Source organism: Lutra lutra, chromosome 9, assembly GCF_902655055.1.
Source record: "Lutra lutra chromosome 9, mLutLut1.2, whole genome shotgun sequence".
In the NCBI taxonomy this organism is placed as follows: domain Eukaryota; kingdom Metazoa; phylum Chordata; class Mammalia; order Carnivora; family Mustelidae; genus Lutra; species Lutra lutra.
In genome coordinates this window covers 122,551,254-122,574,193 of record NC_062286.1, presented here as the reverse complement: position 1 = coordinate 122,574,193, position 22,940 = coordinate 122,551,254, and the positions used below count along the sequence as shown (strand labels likewise).

General features: G+C 47.1%; 3 long non-coding RNA genes across 3 annotated transcripts; 2 read left to right on the top strand and 1 right to left on the bottom strand.

Annotated features, from left to right (window-relative positions):
• Positions 1-7,606: 7,606 nt before the first annotated feature.
• Positions 7,607-18,278, top strand: LOC125109370 (uncharacterized). The gene is made up of 3 exons (XR_007130206.1): positions 7,607-7,683; positions 16,956-17,096; positions 17,921-18,278. It is a non-coding gene; the product is annotated as an uncharacterized LOC125109370 (long non-coding RNA).
• LOC125109371 (uncharacterized) lies at positions 15,926-18,943 on the bottom strand. The gene is made up of 3 exons (XR_007130207.1): positions 18,825-18,943; positions 18,003-18,082; positions 15,926-16,073 (listed from the first exon to the last, which is right to left on the bottom strand). It is a non-coding gene; the product is annotated as an uncharacterized LOC125109371 (long non-coding RNA).
• A 142-nt stretch (positions 18,944-19,085) lies between these two features.
• Positions 19,086-22,731, top strand: LOC125109369 (uncharacterized). The gene is made up of 3 exons (XR_007130205.1): positions 19,086-19,221; positions 20,052-20,195; positions 22,625-22,731. It is a non-coding gene; the product is annotated as an uncharacterized LOC125109369 (long non-coding RNA).
• Positions 22,732-22,940: the final 209 nt, after the last annotated feature.

Here is a 22,940-nt window from a genome sequence, read left to right as displayed (position 1 = left end):
GGCAGAGAGGCAGGCAGAGAGAGTGGGGGAGAAGCAGGCTCCCTGCTGAGCAGAGAGCCCAACTTGGGGCTTGATCCCAGGACCCTGAGATCCACCTGAGCCAAAGGCAGAGGTTTTAACCCTAGCCTCCCAGGCACCCCAGAAATAAATTGAAAATTTTTAAGCAAGAAAGTTTTGCAATTGGGTTTATGTTCTTAAAGAATCACCTACACAATCTGCTTTGAACTGAATTATTTGAGTGTCCTCCCCCTCCTACCTCCCTTAGCTATATGGACTGTGTCTAATTCAAGGAGACAGGATGAATAAAGGTGGCAATGTACCTTTTGGAACTGTGTAACCTTTAGAATTATGTCCCAGTACTTGGTGTTCTGGAGCCAGCTTGTATAAATAAGCTAGCAAGAGCCTGTGATTAAATTTTCAGGAAATTTTCAAGTTGACCTCAGGTTGGTTGCTTGAAATTGGCCACGGTGGGAGTATTTACACCATGGAAATCAAACGAGTGTTACAAATGCTACAGGGTTACTGGTGTTTCAGAGAGCTGGTTGTTACACATTTACCAATACACCACTGACTCTGATTCTCCTCAAAGTTCCACGCATCTACTTGTCTGCTCTCTGGCAAGTTACTTTCTCTCTCTAAATTGTGGTCTCTTCATCTATAAGGAGACTCATTCATTCGTTCAACAAGCATTTGCTGAGTGCCTCCTCGATGATCAACACTACTGTAGGCTCTGAAGATGCAGAAGCTTGTATGAAAATGAGTTCCTGCCCTCTTGGAACCCACATTCTAGTTGGAGAAAGCCTAATGAGGAACATAGTGTTATGATACCCATTTTACAGCTGTGGAAACATTGTCAGCCAGCTTCATCTCTACATGCCTCATCCCCTTGCCCTCAAAGTGGATATTCAATTGCACTGACCTCATAAGATTACAGGGAATTTACACAAGATGCTGCATGCAAAGCACTTAGCAGGTGCAAAAAAGTACTCCAAAACTGTTTGGTCTTAATGTTACGGGGAGTTAACTGGGAATTGAACGGACAGAGAAGCAGGAAAAACTAGATCATTCCTATACCCTTTCTTTTGCATTCAATCTTGTCTGTGTGTCTTTAAAGACCAGGTGTTAAAACACAGAATCATAAGGCAAACCCCATGAAAATCAGACTCGGTGAGCACCCAGCAACGTGGCTAAAGTACTCTGCCAAGGAAGGTCTCCCAGAGAAGATGCCATTTGGACTGGGGTTTAAAGGATGAGAAGAGTTTGCCAAAAAGATATAGTGGTAAACTGGTGACCCAGGCAGAGGAAGAAGCGTAAGCAAAGACATAGAAGTTGGAACACTTCTTGTAGATGAGGCATAGGATATACAGAGGGAAAAATGGGAAGTAAGGCAGAAGAGGGTGTCTGGGGAAGATTTTGAATAAGGTTGCCAAATTTAATGCATAAAATTTTAAGATATTCAGTTAAATTTGAATTTCAGTTAAACAATGAAATTTTTTAGTATGAATATGTTCCATGCAATATTTAGTAACGTATTAAAACTTTTTTGTTGCTCATCTGAAATTCAAATTTAACTGGGCATCCTGTATCTTATGGCAGTCCTAATCATGGAGGATCTTGAATATCATACTAGGGCACTTCAATTTTATCTTGATGAGAGGGTTCATTAGTACTTTCTTGGGAATCTCCAGAGGATAAGTCTTGAGAGACCAATCCTTCAGGTCCCAGCTAATGTCACTGTATCAGAGGGGTCTCCTCTGACTTACAAGATTTAAGCCAGTGCCTCTGCTTCCCTCAAGATTCTCTATCAGCATTCCTAACTATTACCTTCAGAACATTTGTGACTGGTGTTTCTATATTTATTTGCTTTTCGTTTGAAGTCTGTTTTCCCTTCCATATTCTCAGCTCCAAAAAGTCAGAGATTGCTGGATTGTTCACCATAATAACCCCAGAATCTAACACAATACCTAGCATTTAATTGGCACTCATTAACTAGTGGCTGGTTTAATGGATGAGCCAATCAATCTACAGACTGAGTGACTCATTCCCACCAATAGTACTAACACCTTCAAATCCCTACCCCAAATCCTACTGCTATACTATTCCAATTTTAAAGATGTGAAATGGAAGTTCAGAAGAGCTACAGTGTATGCTAAGTGAAATAAGTCAAACAGAAGGAGATAAGTACCAAATGATTTCACTTATATGTGGAATCTAAAAAACAAAATAGTTTGTTGATATAGAGAACAGATTGGTGGCTGCCCGAGGTGGGGGGTTGGGGGGATTCAGAGAAATGGGTGAAGGGGGTCAAAGTTACAAATTTTTGGTTATAAAATGAATGTCACGGGGATGTAAGAATAGCTTGGTGACTGTAGTTAATATGGTACTGCCAATTTGCAAATAACTAGGAGAGTGGATCTTTAAATTTTTCATTACAAAAAAAAGTTTTTTGTAACTACGTAAAATGATGGATGTCAATTGTACTTATCATGGTGATCATTCTGCAATATATGTAAATATCAAATCATTACATAATATACCTGAAACTAATATGATGTTATGTCAATTATACCTCAAAAAAACTAACAATGGGGGGGAAGGGGGGCGGCTATGAACTATGCACCAAGCAATCCAAAAACATGGTGATGATAATGATGATTTCAGAGTGGGATCCAGAGACAGGAGAAGGGCACCACCCAAGAGTCCAACCGCTGAGATGTAATCTTTTTTAAAAATGTAACTTGGAAGAATTATCCCTTCCAGAAAGTTTTTAAATAGCTGTGGGTTGCCTAGCTTCCTTATACTTCAAGCTTTAAGTGCTCCAAGATGTAATCAGAGTAGCTTCCTCCATCTTTCATTGCCTCAGTAAATTATTTATTGGAACAGCCTTTAAGAAAATATCCTCAAAAAACACTCATAAAGTATATTTATCACCAATATTGAATTCCTACCCTGCAATTGTGGGTTGATTGGAAACATGTAACAGTGCCTGACTCCTCTATTTAGGCACTGAATGAGTGGGGAAGAGTTACAGGGTAAGCAGTGGAAAGGGGGATATGTTTTCTGGGGAGCAGAATGCAATTGCTGGGATTCAAGAGGAGTCCCTATTCTCTCTGCCTCCCATCACCCAAATCCAGATCCCTGGATCCTCTCCACTCCAATATTTTTAAATAGTTATAAAAACGGAAATGTAGAGAGTTTAGTTACTTACCCACAGTCATAGAGTTAGTAACTGACAATACCCCAAACCAAGCCTGTCTGACTATGCATTTCACAGCAGGGATCTAGGCTCAGTTAACCTTTCAAATGGTACCAATACTTATGATCCAGGCACAGATGACTATTGAATGCTAAAGAGTAATTCTCTCTCCCAGAAAACCTTGGTCTTAATTAGATACAAGAATTTATATTCATAGATATACTGTGAGCCAAGTAAGAACTCAACGGTCATGGATATGCAAAGAAAAGGAATTATTTTGAGTTTTGTTGACATGTGATGATAGAATTGGATTATGTTGTTGGAAGAGTCCTAATCTTTCAAAGATACATACTAAAATCTATATATGAAATAATATGAAAACTAGAATTTGCTTCAAAAAAAATCAAGGTGGGGGCTGGTATAGGTGTGGATAGAAGTAGAGATGAGAGAGTGATTGGTGAGTTGATAATGTAGAAGCTGGATGAAGGATAGGTTGGAGTTCATTTTATTATTCTGCTGCCAACAGGATGGCAGCAGCAGTTCCAAGCACAACATCAAGAAGAATAAGAGAGATCATCCTTTTCTGAGCCTTTTTCTTAGGAATTAGGAATGAAGGAAGCAAGGATGCAGGGATGGACCAACTATGTCCATTGCATAAAGGATTCTGCAGTCAGATATGTATGACTGGAAAAGCTATGAAAACCAGCGCTCACAATGGCTCATAAGAATGTAATGACTTTCAGGACACCTGGGTGGCTCAGTTGGTTAGGTGTCCAACTATTGATTTCAGTTCAGGTCATGATCTTGGGGTTGTGGGATAGAGGCCCTCAGCAGGCTCCACACACCATGGAGCTTGCTTAGGATTTTCTCTCTCTCTCTCCCTCTGCCCCACCACCTTGCTTGCTCTCTCTTGCTCTTTCTCTAAAAACAAAAACAAAACAAAACAAAACAAAAAAAAACCCAAAAACAGTGTAATGACTTTCATAAACCCCTAATTCTGAGGGGCTTCCCTCATCAATGCCATGGACCAATGGTCCTCATGAGTCAGACTTTCCAGAGATACTTTCATGATAAGAGATGGAAAGAACTATTTATGCAATTACTATTTGGGGGTCAGTGAAAGAATATCGGTCAAGATCACTTCTAGCTTGGGAAGCAAGCAGTCTCCTTAACCAGTGAGCTGAAGCATCTGTTTATTACTGAGCCTTAGCACTAAGAATGTATATTAGTTATCAATTGCTGTGTAACAAGTTATCCCAAAATATAATGGCTTAAAAGAACAGTGGACATTTATTATATCACACAGTTTTTGTGGATCAGGAATTTGGAAGCCGCTTAGCAAGCTATTTCTGGATAAAGGTCACTCCTGAGATTGTAGTCAAGATGCCAGTCACTTCCAAGATGGCTTACCCAAAGGTTGACACTGGTTCTTGGCCAGAGACCTTGCCACATGGATCTCTCTATCTGGCTGCCCGAGTGTTCTTGTAACATGGTGACTGGTTTCCCCAAGAACAAGTCATCCGAGAAAGACCAACACCAGGTGGAAACTGCAATGTATTTTGTGACCTAGTCTCAGAAGTCGCAGCCCATCATTTCTGCAATATTCCATAGGTGACACAGGCCAGACCTTTCATCGTGGGAAGGGACTATATAGGGCATGAGTGCCAGGAAGTGAGATTCACTGGGTCCATCCTGGAAGTGGAGCCTCTGATTCCAGTTAAGCTTTCAGATGACTGCAACCCAGGATGATATCTTCACAGCCACCCCATGAAACATGGGAGCCAGAATCACCTATCTAGGCTTCTCCTAACTTCCTCATCCACAGAAACAGTGAGCTAATAAATGCTTTGGTGTTTTAACCCAAGTTTTTAGGTATTTTGTCATGCAACAATAGATAAACAAAATCAAAGCAGCTTAGGTACCAAAGAGTGACATTCCCATCACTGGCAGCCCCTGTGATTTATTGATAAACTGAGCATTCGATTAGTACCCGTTAGACTCTGAACCATTGCCAGCAGATATTAATGAAGGCAGAGAATGGCCATGTACCCCAGATCGGCTAGAGGGGAAGCTGCTGAGTTTATACCTTCTCACAGAGGATCACAAGGCACCTTAGTATATCGAAAGCTCTGAGCAGTCTTGCAGGGGGAAACCTGTTTCACCTTGTTCCACAGGTTTTCCAACCCCTTTGAACACAGAGACCATTTTTCACATAACGCCTATTAGCGTCCTATGGAAATGGTGCTATGAGAAACATACGTCAAGAAAACAACTGATCCATCTCTTCGGTTTCGAATTTTGGCTTCGAAAAAAATCTGTATATATCCATTTATATATTCCAAAGGCCTAAATTTCCCCAAGGTTGACATCCTGGGCATATAAATGATGTCCCATTACCATTAAGTAACATCTCTGACTCAGAGCTCCTCTGTCCACCAGTATAAGCCCGTCAGCCGAGCTCTCATAAATGACTTAGTTTTTCTGGGTGCACATAAGCCCAGGTGTACTCCTGGATGATCCTCTCAAGGGATCCTCTGCTCCAGCCTCTTCATTGGCATCGGCCCACCCCCACCCCCTCCCCAATGTCACCAGAAGGAACCTTACCGCTGCCCCTGCTGCCCTGTCCAGGGCATTGTTCTTTGGCACTCCAGAAGCTGCAGGACCCAGAAGATGCCATAACCTCCTGAGTGGGTCACACAGTCCTGTTGTCTTGCTCTAAGGAGGCCACCAGTGGGTATTAAGCAGCTAACTAGCACGTATGAAAACAGGAAGTTTGTCCATTAATAAATTTGCCCCTCTTATTCCAACCAACTCATCCAGTGGTTTTCAAATCATGCTCCCATGGAACACTTCTACGAACTGGACCCACCTGTTCTAAAATTCAGCCATGGAAGATGGGTAGTTGTAGGCCAGTTCATGGAGAGAAGGGTTAATGGGAAGAATTGCCTTTATTTTAAACTATTCCCCAATGCATTTCCCCCCAGCTTTAGTACCTGCTTCCACTTTCTATGGTAGAGTGCAAGATGGTATGTGATTTTTGTACATTATATATTCACTCATTTTAAACTTAGTTTGTCACTATTTCATGGTATTCTGCAAGAAGGACCATGATTTCAAGGTATTTCTCCACCATCTGAAAATGTTGGGGGAACACCCAGGTTGTGCTATTTGTGACAGTTCAGCTGAGGGAACGTGTTTGAGCACCCACAATGTATCAAGCACTGTGACAGGTGCTGGGAAAAATTTAAAAAGGAGCACAATAAAGGGGCGCCTAGGTAGCTCCATCGAATAACCATCCGACTCTTGATTTCAGCTCCTGTCGTGATCTCAGGGTCTTGAGATCAAGACCCCCATCAGGCTCCATACTCAGCATGGAGTCTCCTTCAGATTCTCTCTCTCCTTCTCCCTCTGTCCCTTCTCCACTCCTACTCTCTTTTAATTAATTTAAATCTTTTTTAAAATGAGTACAATAAAGTATATGCCTTCCAGAAACTTACAATATAGTAAAGGAGATCCACACATCTTGATTTTTCTTTTCCTTTCTTCCTTTCTTTTCTTTTTCTTTTTTTTTTTTTTTTTTTTTTTGGCCACTGTGCCATTTATCTTTATGCTACTTTTCCCCTAGGTTCTTAACATTAAGGCTAGGGAATCAAGACTCTTAATTGCATCCATTCAACAAATATTTACTGAAAGCCAACTAAGAGGAAAGCAGCATCAGTTACATTCTGATAAGTTCTGGAGTCCAAATCCTGGCTTTGCAGCTCCTGCCTGTACAACCCTGGGCAAGTCACTTCACCTTCTAGAGACTCTTTTCTATCATCTTTCAAATGTGGGTAAAAATAGTGGAATAATCAAAGCTCTCTAATTTCTGTAATAAACAACAAAATGGATGTTTATTTCTCTCTCATAAAGTAGTCAGAAGAGGATGTTTGGCACATGGCCTCTTATATATTAATGCAGTCATTCAGTTTCTTTCCACTCTGTGGCTTTCCATCCCCTGGGGTCTTGAAGAACATCGTCTCGAGCTAGTGGGTGAAATGAGAGAGCATGGAGACCCAGGAGAGATGTAATATACAGGAGCCTAGCTTGGAAGTGGGGCATTTCACATCTGCCCTCATCCACTGTCCAGAAAGTAGTCACATGGATACCACAATGTACAAGAAAATTAAGAAATGTGGTCTTTCTGTGGGCTCAAGAAGGAGAAGGGGTAAGATTCAGTGAACTCTGAGCTGTCTTCCTCAAACACTTACCTCACAGTGTTGCTGAGGATTCGATAAGAATGAATATGCCTGGCATAGAGTAGGTGCTCAGTTAATGTTGGTGTATGAAGTCATGAGCTATGTTTGGGCAATAATAGCATTATTTATCAAACATCCAAACCATGTATCAGGCACTGGCCTCTGTTGGGTCCCTGAGCCTCCCAACAACCACACAAAGCCAGATTATTACCCTTTCCTTACAGAGGAGAAAACCAACACTCAGAGAGGGTAAGTGATCTGCCCAAGGCCACACAGCGAGAAAGAGTTGAGCCGGGATTCAAACCCAAGTTAGTGTGACTCGAAAGTGATCTTTTCACCAAATTGTGATACTGATGGAACGCACAGAATACACAGGTATGGACCACCGGAAGAGAGCTGCCTTGGGCCAGTCTTCATAAAAGGTGACATGCAAAAGGAAACCATACACACAGAAACCAAACAAACCTTGAAAAGTTCCCGGTGAAACTGCAAAGGGCCATTATTGAGTAGCAAACATGAAAATGTGCTAACTATTCTCCTCACCCATTTCTAGCCCCACCGTATAATCTACATACCACCAACCAATCTCTTTTTTCTTATCCTTCCCTGTGGAATCTTGTCTGCCTCTCCCCTGCGTCCTCCCCCCAACTATGGCCCTCCTGTTATGATCTTAGACTCTTAGTTTCTTTTTTTTTTTTTTAAGATTTTATTTATTTAGTTTTGAGAGAGCGAGAGAGAATGCATGAGTTGGGGGAAGGGGCAAAGGGAGAGGGAGACGCAGGCTGGACTCAATCCCAGGACTCTGGGATCATGACCTGAGCCAAAGGCAGATGCTCAACTAACTGAGCCACCCAGACAATCTCCTCTTAGTTTCTTTTGAATTCATCTCTATACCCAGTATTCCAATTGGCACAAGAAAGGGCTCCATAGAACCTTCATTCATCCATTCATTCAGTCAACAAAATATTTATCAAATTCTTGCTATACACCAGGCAGTCTCCTGGGCTCTGGAATTCAGAGTCTGGTAAGAAAGAGAGATACTACTGCATAATCACACAAATATAGACCCAGAAGAGAAGGAATCCAGTTGTCTCAATGAAGAACTGAGGGAACATAACCAGCGTGGGAGATGGAATTGTGTGACCTAGAGACCTAAAGGATATGGAGGACTATCTAGGCAATGTGGAAGGACCAGGCAGTGGGATCAGCATGTGCAAATGTCCTGAGGTGGGACAAAGCACATTTGAGGAATAGAGAAAAGGCCAGGAAGGCTGAAGCCAGGAGAGAGAGAGAGGGAGGGAGGGGTGAGGGAAAGCAGCAGAGGTGGGCAGGGGCCCAGCCCACTGAGACCTTGTAGAACATAGCAAAGTATTTGGGTCTTTAACCCAAAGAGCATAGGGAATCCATCAGGGGGCTTTAAGTCAAAGGATGTGTCTTGTCAGTGCTTCCCATCCATACACCCTTGCCCTTCCTAACATTTCAGTGTACATTGGGCAGACTTTCAGTTCCAAATGCCAGCACCTGTGTTTTTTACCCAAGGACTTTCCCTGACCACTGGAACCTGCTTTGCCTGCCTGTGAAACAGGTTAGAGATGCCAGAGAATGAATACCCTTCCCCATCTCCAGAACAGTGCTCCACCTGATGAACTTAGTAGATAAATGCCCACCTCCCTCACTCCTCAGGTGGGATACCTCTGAGCTATGTATTGTTCACTGGCTCCCGGAAGTGCCCAGTGAGGTCAACCCCAGGTGCCCACAGTGTAACCCTTTGCCTTCCCTTCCCTGTCCTTCTTTCACTTGCATGCCAGTGCTTCCTGGGATCACTTCCCAAATAAAACTCTGTACATCTGAATCCTTATCTTTTAGGAGATCCCAAATAAGATCATCTATCATAAGGACAATGGGTTTGAGGGCAGCAGGGGAGGATGGCGTAGACCAGTTGTCAGTACAGGAGATGATCAGGGTTTGAACTTAGTGGCACTGGGCACAGGGAATAGAGGAGGGAAACTCCGCAGGATCCAAATATACAGCGGATGTGCAGGAAAAAGGAAGAGGGCGATGTGAAGGCTGCCTCCTGGGCTTTGTCCTCCCTAGAAGGGAGGGCAAGGGAAAAGGTCAAGAATACATATGTTAATATTTTTGTGCATGTCACAGAACAGCTTGTAACCACCAGATTTTCTGGAACTCTCTGCTGTCTTCTCGCCCTGCCTTGACTCATCAGACTCTAGAACAACCTAGCTGCCATCGTTCGGGGAAGCCTGCGTTTTCTCCTGCAGGGCAGGATTCAATAACATTCTTCTCATCCAATAAAGGAGTCTGGCGCACAGGGACAAAATATTGAATTAAAAACAATACCAGAGCCACTGAGCTCACACCACCCTTGAACTGCCTGTGCGTGGCTTCGCTCTGCAAATTGGTAACGGGAGCCCCAGGGAAATACTGTCCAGGAGAGCAAGGAGGAGCAAAAGTGGGGGATGTGGGGGGGTTGGGGTGGGGGAGCAAAGACAACTCTCTGCCACAGTGGGCTGAGCCAGCACCTGGGGGAAGGATTCAGCTGCCAGAAACCCAACCCTGAGCTTGTAGGCCCTGGCCTTCGTCCTGTCTCCATGAAGCTACCTTCAGGGAGGGATTCTGAGATCCTCTGAGATCAAGCATTCTTGGGTCTACAGCCTGCCTCCCCCACTACTGGTTGACCCAGTGACCTCGGATGAGCCCTTAGACACTCTGAATTTCAATTATTTGTTGTTAATGTTGTTGTTCCAAGGCCCAACACATGCCAAGCACTTACTTAATCCTAAAAACTACTCTATTCCCATCGTACAGATGATGAGCCAAGGCTCAGAGGAGTTAGGTAACTAGCCCAGGGACACACAGCCAGGTCTAGCCAGATTTCAGATAAAGCAGTGTAAACCTTGCATGTGCTCTGTTAACTACTATATAAGAAATTCCTTCAGATAAGAAATCCCCCATTTTCAATATGTTGGGGGATCCCGAGGCTGCTGGAGTGGGGAGTGGGTGTTTCTCTCTCTCTTGGCCGTTCCTTAACATGGCATCCAGCCTCATACCTTGATCTCCCTCCCCCTGGTTTCTCACCCCTGCCACTGATCTCTTCACTTCTTTCCCCTAGCCCTTCAGCACCCCAAATGACAATTTCCTCCCCCCTGGCCCTTAGGGAGCAGCTTCCCACCTCATCACCTTCCGGCCACCTCACCTGACATCTTAGTGTTTGCCCTAAGTGCCCTAAGGGGTTTTACCTGCCCCCAAGGAGGCTCATCAAGGTATCCGTTCAACCCAAATAGTTGTTTTCAGGAAGAATTCTGATGCCCACTGTTAAGGTGATCAATATAGCTCCACCACGTTTGAAAAGCCTGGAGCTCAGATGGCGTCCAGAATGGAGCAAAGAAGTTGAGAAGCTGAGAAGCTACAGGTACGCCCAGGTTGTTGAGGCTGAGCCATGGAGGTGAATGAGGTCACCCAGGGGGAGTGACTGGGACAAGAAGGGCAGAAGCCATGCCAGGGCCTCAGGAGCTGGTTAGGACCCCTGGCCTGGGTTGGAAATAGAAAGAGGAAGGTGGTCATAAGGAGACCCTGAAACGTTGGAAGGGGCTAGGAGGCCCTGGGCAGTACAAGGGTGTCGGAGGGTGTCAGTCAAGGTTCTTGTCATTGGGACAGAAGTCCAACGAGAACGTATTGGCTCCTGCTACTGAAGAAAGATTGACTATTCCTGGCTGCGTCCAGGCAGTGGTCCCCTTTGGGCCTCAGGAAACCAGGCACCATGGGCTCAGAGGGTGCCAGGCCCATCCGGTCAGCATCTGTCTCTGCTTTCCTAATGCTCTCACATTGCATTCTGACTCCTTCCATGTGCTGGGAAGCATGACTGCCTGTAGCCTCCAGATTGAAATCCCACGTCTTCTACCTTAGAAAGAGATTGGCTAGGGCCCCCCAAGTAGCTCAGTTAGTTAAGCATCTAACTGCTGATTTGGCTCAGGTCAGGATCTCAGGGTTGTGACAGCAAGCTCCTCATGGGGCTCCATGCTCAGCAAGGAGTCTGCTTCCTCTCTCCCTTCCCCTGCTCATGCACATTCTCTCTCTCTCTCTTTCTAAAACAAATAAATAAATAAATCTTTTTTTTTTTTTTTTTAAGAAAACAAAGAAAGCTATTGGCTCTCTCTCTAGGTCTAAAAATCCCATGGAGGGCTGCCTGGGTGGTACAGTTGGTTAAGTGTGAGACTCTTGGTTTTGGCTCAGGTCATGATCTCAGGCTCATGAGACTGAGCCCCCAACTTGGGCTCGGCGCTCAGCAGGGAGTCTGCTTGAGATTCTCTCCCTCTCCTTCCACCCCCCGTCCCTTTGCATGTTTTCTCTCTCTCTCTCAAATAAATAAGTAAATCTTAAAAAAATAAATTTAAATTAAAAAATGAAAATCCAATGGAAGTTTTTGGACTGGCTTAGCTCCAGTCAGGTGCCCACCTCTGGCTCAATTAATTATGATCAGAGGCGTGGAGCCAAGGAAAAACATGTCTGTTTCTTTGGGAGCCATTTGGGTAGAGGCAGGTACAGCAGGATGAAAGTAGGCCCAGACCACCAAGGACATCCTCAACACTTGGAAATACTGACTTCAGAATTAAGTCCAAGGGGTGCCTCTACAGAAATGAAAACCACCACCACCAGCAATGGTGGGGAACCAAAGAGAGAGTCTCCCTCTCTGCGGGAGAGCAGAGGCTTGACCCAAGCAGAAGAGGCTCAAAGAGTGTGAGGCGGGCCTAGGGTTTCACTTTACTGTCTGTTGGCGACAAGAGTATCTGTTGGTAAGGCCTGGGTTGGTGGGGAGACCTGCTTGCTGATCCTTCTGCCTGGTATATACTTCTCCTTTGGTGACGCCTACTTCTCACGGCTGTCAGTGACCTTAGGATGCAGAATAATTTAGTTGCTTGAGGATGTGAAAGGTCCAGACAGCCTTGACCGAGGGGAAAGTCTCTTACATAGCCTGTCTGGGGCTGACTTTTGGCCGCAAACCTCAACCCTTCCCATGAGAACTCCTGCCAAAACGGGACTCCAGCACTTCCGTTCTCCTCCTCCAGCTTGGGATGCAGCTCCAAGACCTCAAAACCTACACAATCACAGTGCAATGGGAACTGGACTTGAGCTACTGGGCATCAGCCAACTGCTAGGGCGAGTGTTAGTGTTAGGGTGAGTGTGTGTGTTAGGCTGAGTATACGAGGGAGTATAAAGTCTTCCACGGAAGCCAAAACATTCAATAATGATAGTAACGGCCATTACCAAGGTGACATAATGAGTACTTACTATGCACCCTGCCCTGTCCTAAGCAGCCCTTTTTCTGCATTACCTTATTTTATGATCAGAGCCCTGTGATGTGAGTATCATTCTCATTCCCAGGAATTGAATTCCACAGACATTAAGTGACTTGCCTAACGTCACCCAACTAGGAAGTGGCCAAGCTGGGACTTGAAGCCAGCTCTGTGTAACTGCAAAGCCTATACCTTTAACCCTTGGCTTTGTCTCTTATCCAAGCCTGAGCTCTGCAAACAACAGTGTGGCTTGGTATCCTTCTTCTTCTTCTTCTTTTTTTTTTAAGATTTTATTTATTTATTTGACAGACAGAGATCACAAGGAGGCAGAGAGGCAGGCAGAGAGAGGAAGGGAAGCAGGCTCCCGGCTGAGCAGAGAGCCCGATGCAGGGTTCGATCCCAAGACTCTGGAATCATGACCTGAGCGGAAGGCAAAGGCTTAACCCACTGAGCCACCCAGACGCCCCAGGCTTGGTATCCTTCTTAGGGCCTGAATCTGTCAGAGCGCTGTAGGCTGCAAAACCAAAACCACCAACTTAACTGATTAACAGTGAGAAACGGTGTATCAACTCAAAGATTAAGTTCCAAGGCTTGGAGGCTGGAGGAGCCATTAATTCAGCTGCTCAGTGAAGCCCCTCCCATCTTCCCACTGAGCCTTCATTAGTTTGTCAGTTTCCTCACCTGGTCACAATATGGCTGCCACACCTCCAGGCATCCAGTACAGACGTGACCACATCCGGCAAAAGAGGCTCTTTGAGAATAAGAAAACCTTTCCCAGACTTCCCAGAAGTCCTTGAGGAAACATTCTTTATATCTCATTGGCCAGAATTGTTCCCATTCCTGTTTCCAAACCAGTCACTCACAAGGCGAATGGAAATTTCACAAATGGTTTAATAATGCTTATGGCTCTGTTAGGAGGGAGAAAGAGGGCAGTGACTGCTCTGGGGCAGGCAAATAAAAGTGTATGCTACTCCTTTCGTTTCCCTCCCCAATCCCTAATACCTTCTTTCTCTACCAGCTCTCATTTTATTCACCGTGCAAGAATCAACTCAAATATCTTCTCTTCTAGGCAGTCTCCCCGGACTTTCTTCCCATCCAATTAATTACTCTCTTCACTGTGCTTCCAAAGAACTTAGCACACGCTACATACATGGTCTCTGTTACATCATTACGCACTTAGGCCAGGGTTTGGAGAAATTGGATCCAGGTTCAAATCCCAGGTCTGCCACTTCCTTCCCAGGCAACTTTGGGTATGACCCTTCCTCTTTTCAAGCCTCAGCTTCCTCATCTGCAAAGATACACATTCCTTTTTAGGCAGTTTTTTTTTTTTTAAGATTTTATTTATTTATTTGACAGAGAGAAATCACAAGTAAGCAGAGAGGCAAGCAGAGAGAGAGGAGGAAGCAGGCTCCCCGCTGAGCAGAAAGCCCGATGCGGGGCTCGAACCAAGGACCTGGGATCATGACCTGAGCCGAAGGCAGCGGCTTAACCCACTGAGCCACCCAGGCGCCCCCCTTTTTAGGCAGTTTTGAAGATTAAGGCAGGTAAGGTGTCTGGGATTATTAACAATAACTCCTCAGAAGAAAGGGGGGGAGAAAGGACACTATCAGGCTGGACTAGGCAGGAAAGCAAAAGTCGTTCCCAAGTCTGACCACATGATCCCCTTCTCCTAAAGGTCCCCCCTCCCTGATTCTCCCAAGAAAGTCATTTTTCATCCCCAAAGTCATTTGGCTTAGAGAGAAAGGGGAGATGCCGTGGCAGGGTCTGCACTGTGCCTGCCCGGGCACCATCCATCACCAGGCCGACAGGAACTCACCTCCCACAAATAAAGTTATGACAAGCGTCCCCAACCCATTCTTTCAGCCATCGCCTCCCTGTTTCCATCATCGCTGACATTATAAGCCATCAGCCAAGCTGTTTGTCATGCCTCTGACAGGGCCTTGGCATCACGGGTAGGAAGGCTGAGCTAAGCTATGGCTAAACCCAAGGGTGGGTGTCCTGCCCCCACCTACCACTGGTGAGCATGAGCTATTTCACACATGCTCCCAGAAAGGGTTACTTCCCCGACAGGCAGGGGTCCATAGTTAGAGCAGAACTGGAGGGGAACTGAGCATGCACTCATTTATCCATGCAGCAAACATTAGTGAATATCCCTGCTGTGGTTGGACCTGTGTTAGGCACAGCTGCAGCCACAAACAGGAATCATGTATTGTCCCTGCCTTTGAGCAGGTGTCCAGTCCAATGGGGGACTGAAAAACATGCCATGTCAACAGATAATGCCAGCACAACTGTGGCAGAGATAGTCAGGGGGACTGTGGAATCACAGAGAAGGGTAGGAACATCAGGGAAGTCTTCCTGGAGGAGGTGGCATTTGAACTGAGATCTCTAAGGCAAGGAAAGACATGTGAAGGGGCAGTATGAGTGATTCTTTGAAAGGTTCCCTTTCTTCCATGCAGGTTTGTTTGCCTATAAACCCCAAAGGGCAGAGTGGAGTGCAGGCCTGGGAAAGAGAAGAGGATTATAATACAGGCCAATGGAATGGCATGTGCAAAAGTCCTGTATTAGTTTCCTAGGGCTGCCATTACAAATTACTACAAACTCAGTAATCCAGAATCACAGAAATTTCTTCTCTCACAGTTCTGGAGGCCAGAAGTCCAAATTCAAGGCATCAGCAAGGCTGGTAATTTCTGGAGCTCTGAGAAAGAATCTGTGTTATGTGTCTTCCCTAGCTTCTCGTGGTGGTAGGCAAGCCTTGGCATTCTTTGTCTTATAGATGCAGCATCCCAGTATCTACCACTGCTCTCTGTCTTCACCCCTCTGTATCTCTGACACAAATATCCTTCTCCTTTCTAAGGGCGCCTGTCATTGTAATTTAGAGCCCACCCTAAATCCAGGATGCTCTCAAGATCCTATATTGATTCCATTTTCAATCCCACTTCCAAATAAGCACACATGTGCAGGTGCTTAGGGTTAAGACTTGGCTTTTTTAGGGAGGGGGACACTATTCAACCCAGTAAGGATCCAGAGGCAAGAAAATATGGCATATTCAGGAAACAGAGTGGCTAAATGTGGCTGGAACATTGACATGGGGGTGGGGGTTGGATCCCATCTCTACAGCTAATGAGCCAGATGGCCTGGACCCAATCCTTCAACCTCTCCCAGCCTCAGTTTGCTCACCTCCAATGTTCATTGCCCTCTGGTCTTCTTAGGACTCTGGTCAGAGTGAAATGTAAATTCCACTCTAATTCCATTCAAGGGCCGGCTCCTCAGTAGGAGTATATCAGTCAGACACCTTGAGGTTGCACGAGACAGAAACCAACGTAGTCTGGCCTGTGGGGGGAAAAAAGCGTTTAGTAGCTTACATAGGTAAAAAGCCCAGGAATAGAGCTACTTCCACCTCTGCTGGATTCAGGAGCCCAGATAATATCTTCAGGATCTTGTCTTTCCACATAGCATCTCGGACCTGTGCCACTTCATTTTCCGGTTTCCCAAGAGGGGTGCTTAGCACTGGACCTACATCTTCCTTAGAGCTGCCCTCCACCCTGGTCCTCTCCGCTGTGGGGCTTGGAGGCTGACCTGCATGGAGTGTGTAAGCAAGCTCCCCTGCCCTCTGGCTTCCATAGGGTTTGGCCAATGGGAAGCAATGGCAGGCAATTAGAGGGAGGAAGGTGAAAGTAGGCTATTTCTCCCTCCCAGGGTCCTCCCTGCCATCTCCCTCTACCTAAGGCCCCAGTTCCTATCAGGTAGCTCTCCCTTAGAGCATAACTCCTCTCTCTGGATTCTAGGAACCACATCCTGTTCTTGACCATCAGATCAAGGGAAGTTCAAGGATCTCCTCTACCACTAGCCCAAAGGAACCATCCTTTGTGAATTCCCCAAAAACTGCTGACACCTTTGCAAATAGCCCCTTTACTGTAGTCTCCTGAAATTACAGTGCAAGTGCCTCTGTCTCCTTAGGGACCCTGCCTGATCCACCCCACAGCTCATGGCTCTGTTTGGCTCTCCTTTTCCAGATTGTAGACAACCTCCATAGGGTAGACTGCTGCATTGGCGGCTCATAATGAACCATGCTTCCCAGGAGTCATGCCCTTGGGGGTCCCCTTCTACATGTAATGCAGAGTTTGACCATGTGACTTGCTTTGGCCAATGAAAGATGAGCATACATGATCGAGGATTTATGAGAACTTATACAGCTGGCATGCTCCCTCTCAGGCTCCTGCTGCCATGCTGTGAGGAAGTCCAGGCTAACTTGCAGAAGAGAAAGACCTCATGCAGAAGAGAAAGACCTCATGAAGAGTTTGGAGAAGATGACAATGGCACATGGGAATAAAGGCTACACAGAGGAGAACTGAGGTGCCCCAGCTAACAATCATAGCAAAGATTCCAGGCTCTGACAGAGGCCTTTGTACTGGCGGGGGGTGGGGGGGGGGTGGGGAGTCAGAGGGGCAGGGATGGAGGTAGTCTTAGTGGGGGAGGGTATTTAGCACTAACATCGTTTAGGATTGGCAGCACACAGTGATGATAAAAAGCAGATTGACTCATAGTCAGTGTTATCATTTTAAATTCAGCAAAAAATGCTCCTTTTTATTACCCGCATTTGGAGCTACCCACTCCTACCTACCTAACCCCTATCCCCCGCCCCCCAGTCCAGCCATAGCCAAATGCAGCCACATGAATGACCCCAGCCAACAGGTACGGAACGACTGTCAACCTACAGAATCATAAGAAATAATAAGTCCTTATTGCTTTAAGCACTAAGTTTGGGGGTGGCTTGTGACACAAGGATGAATAAAACCAACAGCAACAGTTCTACACTGTTGCAGGTTCAAGTGCAGCTAGAAAGGGCAAGATTTTTCTGGCAGTTACTGCAACAGTCCTGGGGCTCACTCTGATTGGGTCCTCCTCCGGCCATGGGATAGTTATGGACCAATTACCCAGCTAAGGGAACGTGATGCACTGATTGGCCAAGCCTGGTCACATGCTTTGTCCTGGAGCAGGAGGTGCAGACCCACACAGACCAGGTGGACTGAGAGTAGGGTAGGGTAGGTAGGTGCTAAAGGTGGAAGAGGGGAAAGGGAAAAGATGAGCGGAAAAGGAGGCTGAGGACACTTTGTGGGGGTGAAGGTCGGGGAAGATATCCTTGGAGCTCCCCATTGAGCTACCACTTGCACCTACAGGAAATGGGTAAAAATGCATCCCACGAGCAAAGGACAGCTATCCTGTGGCGAGGAGACCATAAGATTTGGACCATGGACGGACCTGGCTTCCAACTCTCACTTCCTTTTTGAAAGCTGCTGTGGGCAAGCTGCTCCCTCTGGATTCAACCTCTGTGAAGTCATCTGTAAAACAAGTTTGTTAATTCCTGCCCGGATGGGTTGTGCCCCGTGGGATCACCTCTGTTGTGGTGGACAAAATGAGCGGCCGCCCAGACACCCCTTCAGTGAAGGGCTTGCTGCCCGGAATGGGGACTGCGGCTGGCAGACAGCCTGCCTCCCCTGGCTCTTCCAGGTCCGCCTCTGCTACAGAGAGAGCCTGTGGCCCAAGGTCGCACCCTTCCCCTGGCAGCCCGCACATGGTGACTAAGCCGAGGGGTTTGAAGGTTTGGCCGTTTGGGCAGACGCAGAATGGTCCTGCCAGGCAGGGCTCAGAGGCTTTGTGGAGCTCCGATCGGTTGATTTCACTGGTCCCATCCTGCTTCCTCCCTTCCCTTTCACACGTGTGGGTCCCTAATAAATATCTCACGCCCCATAATCTTGCTTATGGAGGTCCCGATCCGTGATAGAAGTTTCAAATGCTTAACCTAGCACTTGGCACTTCCTAGGCAGTTGGTAAAGGATCGCTGAGCAAAAATTGGCTCCTTGCTCAGGAGGAGAAGAGGAAACCGGGCGGGGGAGGGGTGTGTGTGGTGAGGGAGGCTGGTGCCGGTGTGGGGGTTGCCAGGTGTTGGGGCCTACAGGCTGGCAGAGGCAGCTCCTTCCTCAGAGGGAACAGAAGGGTCTCTCCAGGGTGCCCTCTCCACCCCTGCTCATCTGCAGCCCCCTGCTTGCCAAGCAACGGGATCCATTATGAATGAGGCCTCACCTGTCTTAGCAGGCCTGAAGACAGGGGCACGTGGGGCTTTCCTCTAAGCTGGTGCCTGCTCCCAGCGGCCTATCTGGCGTCCGGAGGCCTGGTGGCAGAGACCACACAAGTCCAAAAGCAGAAACCCCCTCCCCGTTTTGTGGAATCTTGAAAGTTCTAGAACCTTGGAAGGGCAGAGTCTGCATTCTAGGGCCACTGTCACAAAACTGCAGACAACTCTTAGAATCTTAGAATAAGGGAATCTGGCTTAAAGGATCTCCCAGCATCTTCCCTCTGGAAGGAGCCAGGCAGGCTCTTCATTTGAGCTTTTCTCTCCCCAAGGAAGGAAGGGAGGAAGAAAAAGGAAGGGCCATGGAGTTTGGGCACCTAGGCTGGAGAACATCAGGGTCAGCGGAGGGTGGGAAATGCTGTGGGTGCCCTGTGCCACACCCCATCTCCCTCCTCTCGGCTGTAGCTGTGGTGCACAGAGCGCATGCGCACTGACAGCATCCTCCCTCAAGTGCCTGGCCAGCCTCTTAATTTGTCTACCTCAAGGCATTTTTGGAGCCCCCCCCCCCATCTCTTGCTCAGCCCACCCACAGGCATAGCGCAGAGATGTGAGGGAATGAATGCCCCCTGGGGCAAAGCTCAACCCCTGGGGGAATGGGGGTTGGTGGATAAGTGCCCCAGTCGTCCATCCTCTGGATGAATGAGTGTACATAGTAAGCAAAGGGATCGCTGGATGGAACCTCAGTTGTCCATAGCAGCAACCGGCTACTTCCCTGCCTCCCTCATTCCTGCTTCCCGGGATCACCTCCTAAATAAATGACTTGTACCCATGTCCTTGTCTGGGGCTCTGCTTTAGGGGAACCCAATCTAAGACAGGCTGGGTCACTCCCTAATGTCTCTGAAATCCCCTTTCACTCCTTCTCCCATCTGAATCCCAAATGTCACCCGCCCTGCTGTTTCCAGGTGACTTCTAAAGAAATGCCCCCGCTCCCCTCACCAGGCAGACAGACTGGTAGATCTTGACCTTTTTCCAACCCACCCCTAGTTCTGAGAAATTCTAATGAAGGGCTTTGGCTGGGCACCTAGGGGTCCAGGTGCTTCGGAGGCAGCAAAGAAGGGAAGAGACTTCCCTGAATGAATCTATACCAATGAAATCATCCAGTGTGGCCTGTGTGCCTCCCTACCTTTTGTTCTTTGGCTGAGATGTTGCCTCCAATCCATTATGTTCCCTCCTCCCAGCCTCCCCAGCCCGCAAGTCACGGTAGCAGAAATGCTGAGCTGGACTGAAACTGTAAGGAAAGCCCTATGCGGGTACAGAACTGTACAGTTTGCAAAGAAATATATTGGCTCTGAAGTATTTATAAAGCCCTTTCCATTCACAAAGTAATTCATTAGTATTATTATCGATGTTGTTTCAGTCCAAACATTTGTTAGTCTCTGGGAGAAATTATTTCTCTTTAAACCCTCTCTTGTACCAAGCCAGAGTAAAGCCTGGCTAGAAAGGTCGCATAATCAGTATGTTTTCATTCACTCACTCACTCATTCACCTTTTGGAAGCGTCTCGGTGTCCAGGCCATGGGGGTGCATGATGGAGCCCTTTCCACCAGGAGATGACAGCCGAATAGGGAAGCATATTGCTCAGTGTCTATCCAGGAAATACTGGAATATTTACAAAATAAGAACTTTAAGAGATGGAAGACGGTGGAAGAACGGAGAAGCTGAGGACAGTGATGCGGCTCCAAGTCTAGTAACAGCAGGAGACTGCCCCCGCTCTGAGACCTAAGAGACAGAGGCAGAGGGGGAGTCGCCTGCCCAGGAAGACGGTCACTTGGGATATGGAACCAGGAAGGAGCTACGGCATGGATGAGATAAGCCACTTTCAGATTTGCCACCCAAGGCCGAGAGGGAGAAATACCAAGGTTTCTCCGTTCCTCCCAGCCTCCAGTCTCCCAGTAATGCCTCCCATGGGCCAACCCCAGCTGGAAACCAGTCATCCCAGAAGCCTGGAAAATACAGCCTGAAGGAATCAGCCCCCGGCAACACGGAGCACAGTTAACCCTTCTGTGCTCCACCCCAATCAGAAATGACAATAATATGAATAACAGCATCGCATGCTAACTGAGCATTTGTCATGTGTCCCATACGGGGCTCAACACTTTGCATTCGTTACACAGAAATCCTCTGAATCTCTGTACGCCGAAGTCACTGAATCCTCCCAGCAACCTCACAAGGTGGATATTCTTATCTGCCCTCTGTAAATAAGGAACAGAGGCCCAAGAATAAGTCAACAATTATTTGTCAGGCATGTCCTCTGTGCTGGGCCTTGCACAGGGATGACCAGGAGAGTCAGGGGACCTGCCTCCATGGAGCCGGCAGTCTACTAGGAGAAACACCCTGAAAAACTAACCGGAAACCATTGTTGGAACAATTACATCCTGGGTGTAATAGGATGTGACCTAGTCTTGGGGGCTAGGAAAAGCATCCTAGCCGAGGTAATGGTTAAGCTGAGGGCAAAAGATGAGAGCAGACCTTGTTTAGTGTCACAGACCTTCACCTCTACCGGGTCCTGGGGGCCAACCCCCAAGACCCACCCCCACCCCCAGGAAGACCCCACTTCAGGCTAGCCACCCACAACCGCTGGGCCTGGCAATACCTCCTAGACCACCGTTGATGGGCACCTGGAATGCATTCAACACCGCCCCCCACCCCAACCCGGCACAAGCCCAGGCCTTTAGGAACAGACTGACTTGCCCTCAGGCTTGTCCTCCAAGCCCTGCTGGCCGCCTGGAGCCTTGGCAGACAGTTAGGAGGAGGTGGCTGGGAGGGAAAGACAAAGAGAATTCGATTTCCATTTTGCTCCTGGTTCCCTGTTTCCAGTCCAGATGCCTCCAGATCTAATTCCGAATAAATAATTGTACTGAGTAACCCGGGTCCCTTGGTGATTAAGTAAACACGCCGAGGCGGTGGAAATTGAATTAGTGCGGTGTGCTCCGCCATTATTACCCGCCCCTTCTCATGAATATTAATGAGGGGTTATTAAGAAATGTAAATGCTGCCTCAGGGGGTGGGGAGATGGGGAGGGGGTCAGGGTGAGAGGACGCAGTGTTCAGAAGGCGGCGTGATTGAAGGCATTTAAAAAATTATGTCAGATCTTTCTCTTCCGCGCCGTGGCAATGTTTCTGGATGCTTCATTTTGATGAAAACGACGGTAAGGGAACAAATTTTAATTTGAGGATAAAATTAGCATTTTCCAAGCAGCCTTGGCGGCAGCAAGGACATATTTTGCCAGGAAATGGACATTTGGGGCGGGGCAGCGCAGGGTTGGGGGAGCCGCGGCTGATGGACGATTAGTTCTCTCAGTTCATCTCCAGGCAAGGGAGTAAACAAATTAATCTCAGCACAGGGAGCAGCCTGGAAGATGGCGGAGGCCTGGAGGTGTCATCAAGGCCTAGGATCATCCTTACTGCTGGTTCAGAGAGGTTAGGCACTGTCTGAGGTCACACAGCAAAGTAAGGCACTCCACCTGGGTTCTGTAGGCAAGATGAGAGTGGGGAAAAGGGCTGCGTCTCCCAGACAGGCTTTAGGCAGTGAGGCAGCCCCTCCTTTCCGACCCTCTGCCTGTCTCATCTCTGTGGCTCCAGCATCTTTCCCAATCTGTGCTGCCAGGTTCCTCTCCCCCACTTTCACTATGCCCTGTTTCTGCTCCACAACCTTCAGTGACTCCCTATTGCCCTTAGACTGCCGATCAAGCTCCTTCTCCTGACATTTGAGTCCCTCCAGTATCTGACCACAATCCATTTTTCCAATTTCAGCTCCCACTGCCCCTTGCAGCTGCAGTCAGATGCATCTATAACGGTGAGAAGCAGAGAAGAAAGGAAGGCAAGAGCACAGGAAAGAAAGGAAGAAGAGAGGAAGAAAGATGAACCTAATATTAAGCATCAGAATACTCGAGATTTACTAAAAAATGTTATACAATAATGATGATGATGACAGTGATTGTAGTCATTGCTGCTGTCTGTTGAGAGTGTCACTCTATGCCAGCCTCTGGCTGAACACCACTTTGTCCTCCTGTTGTCCCTGTGAGGGCACATTGTTATCGCCATTTCACAGAGGTGGACACAGACATCA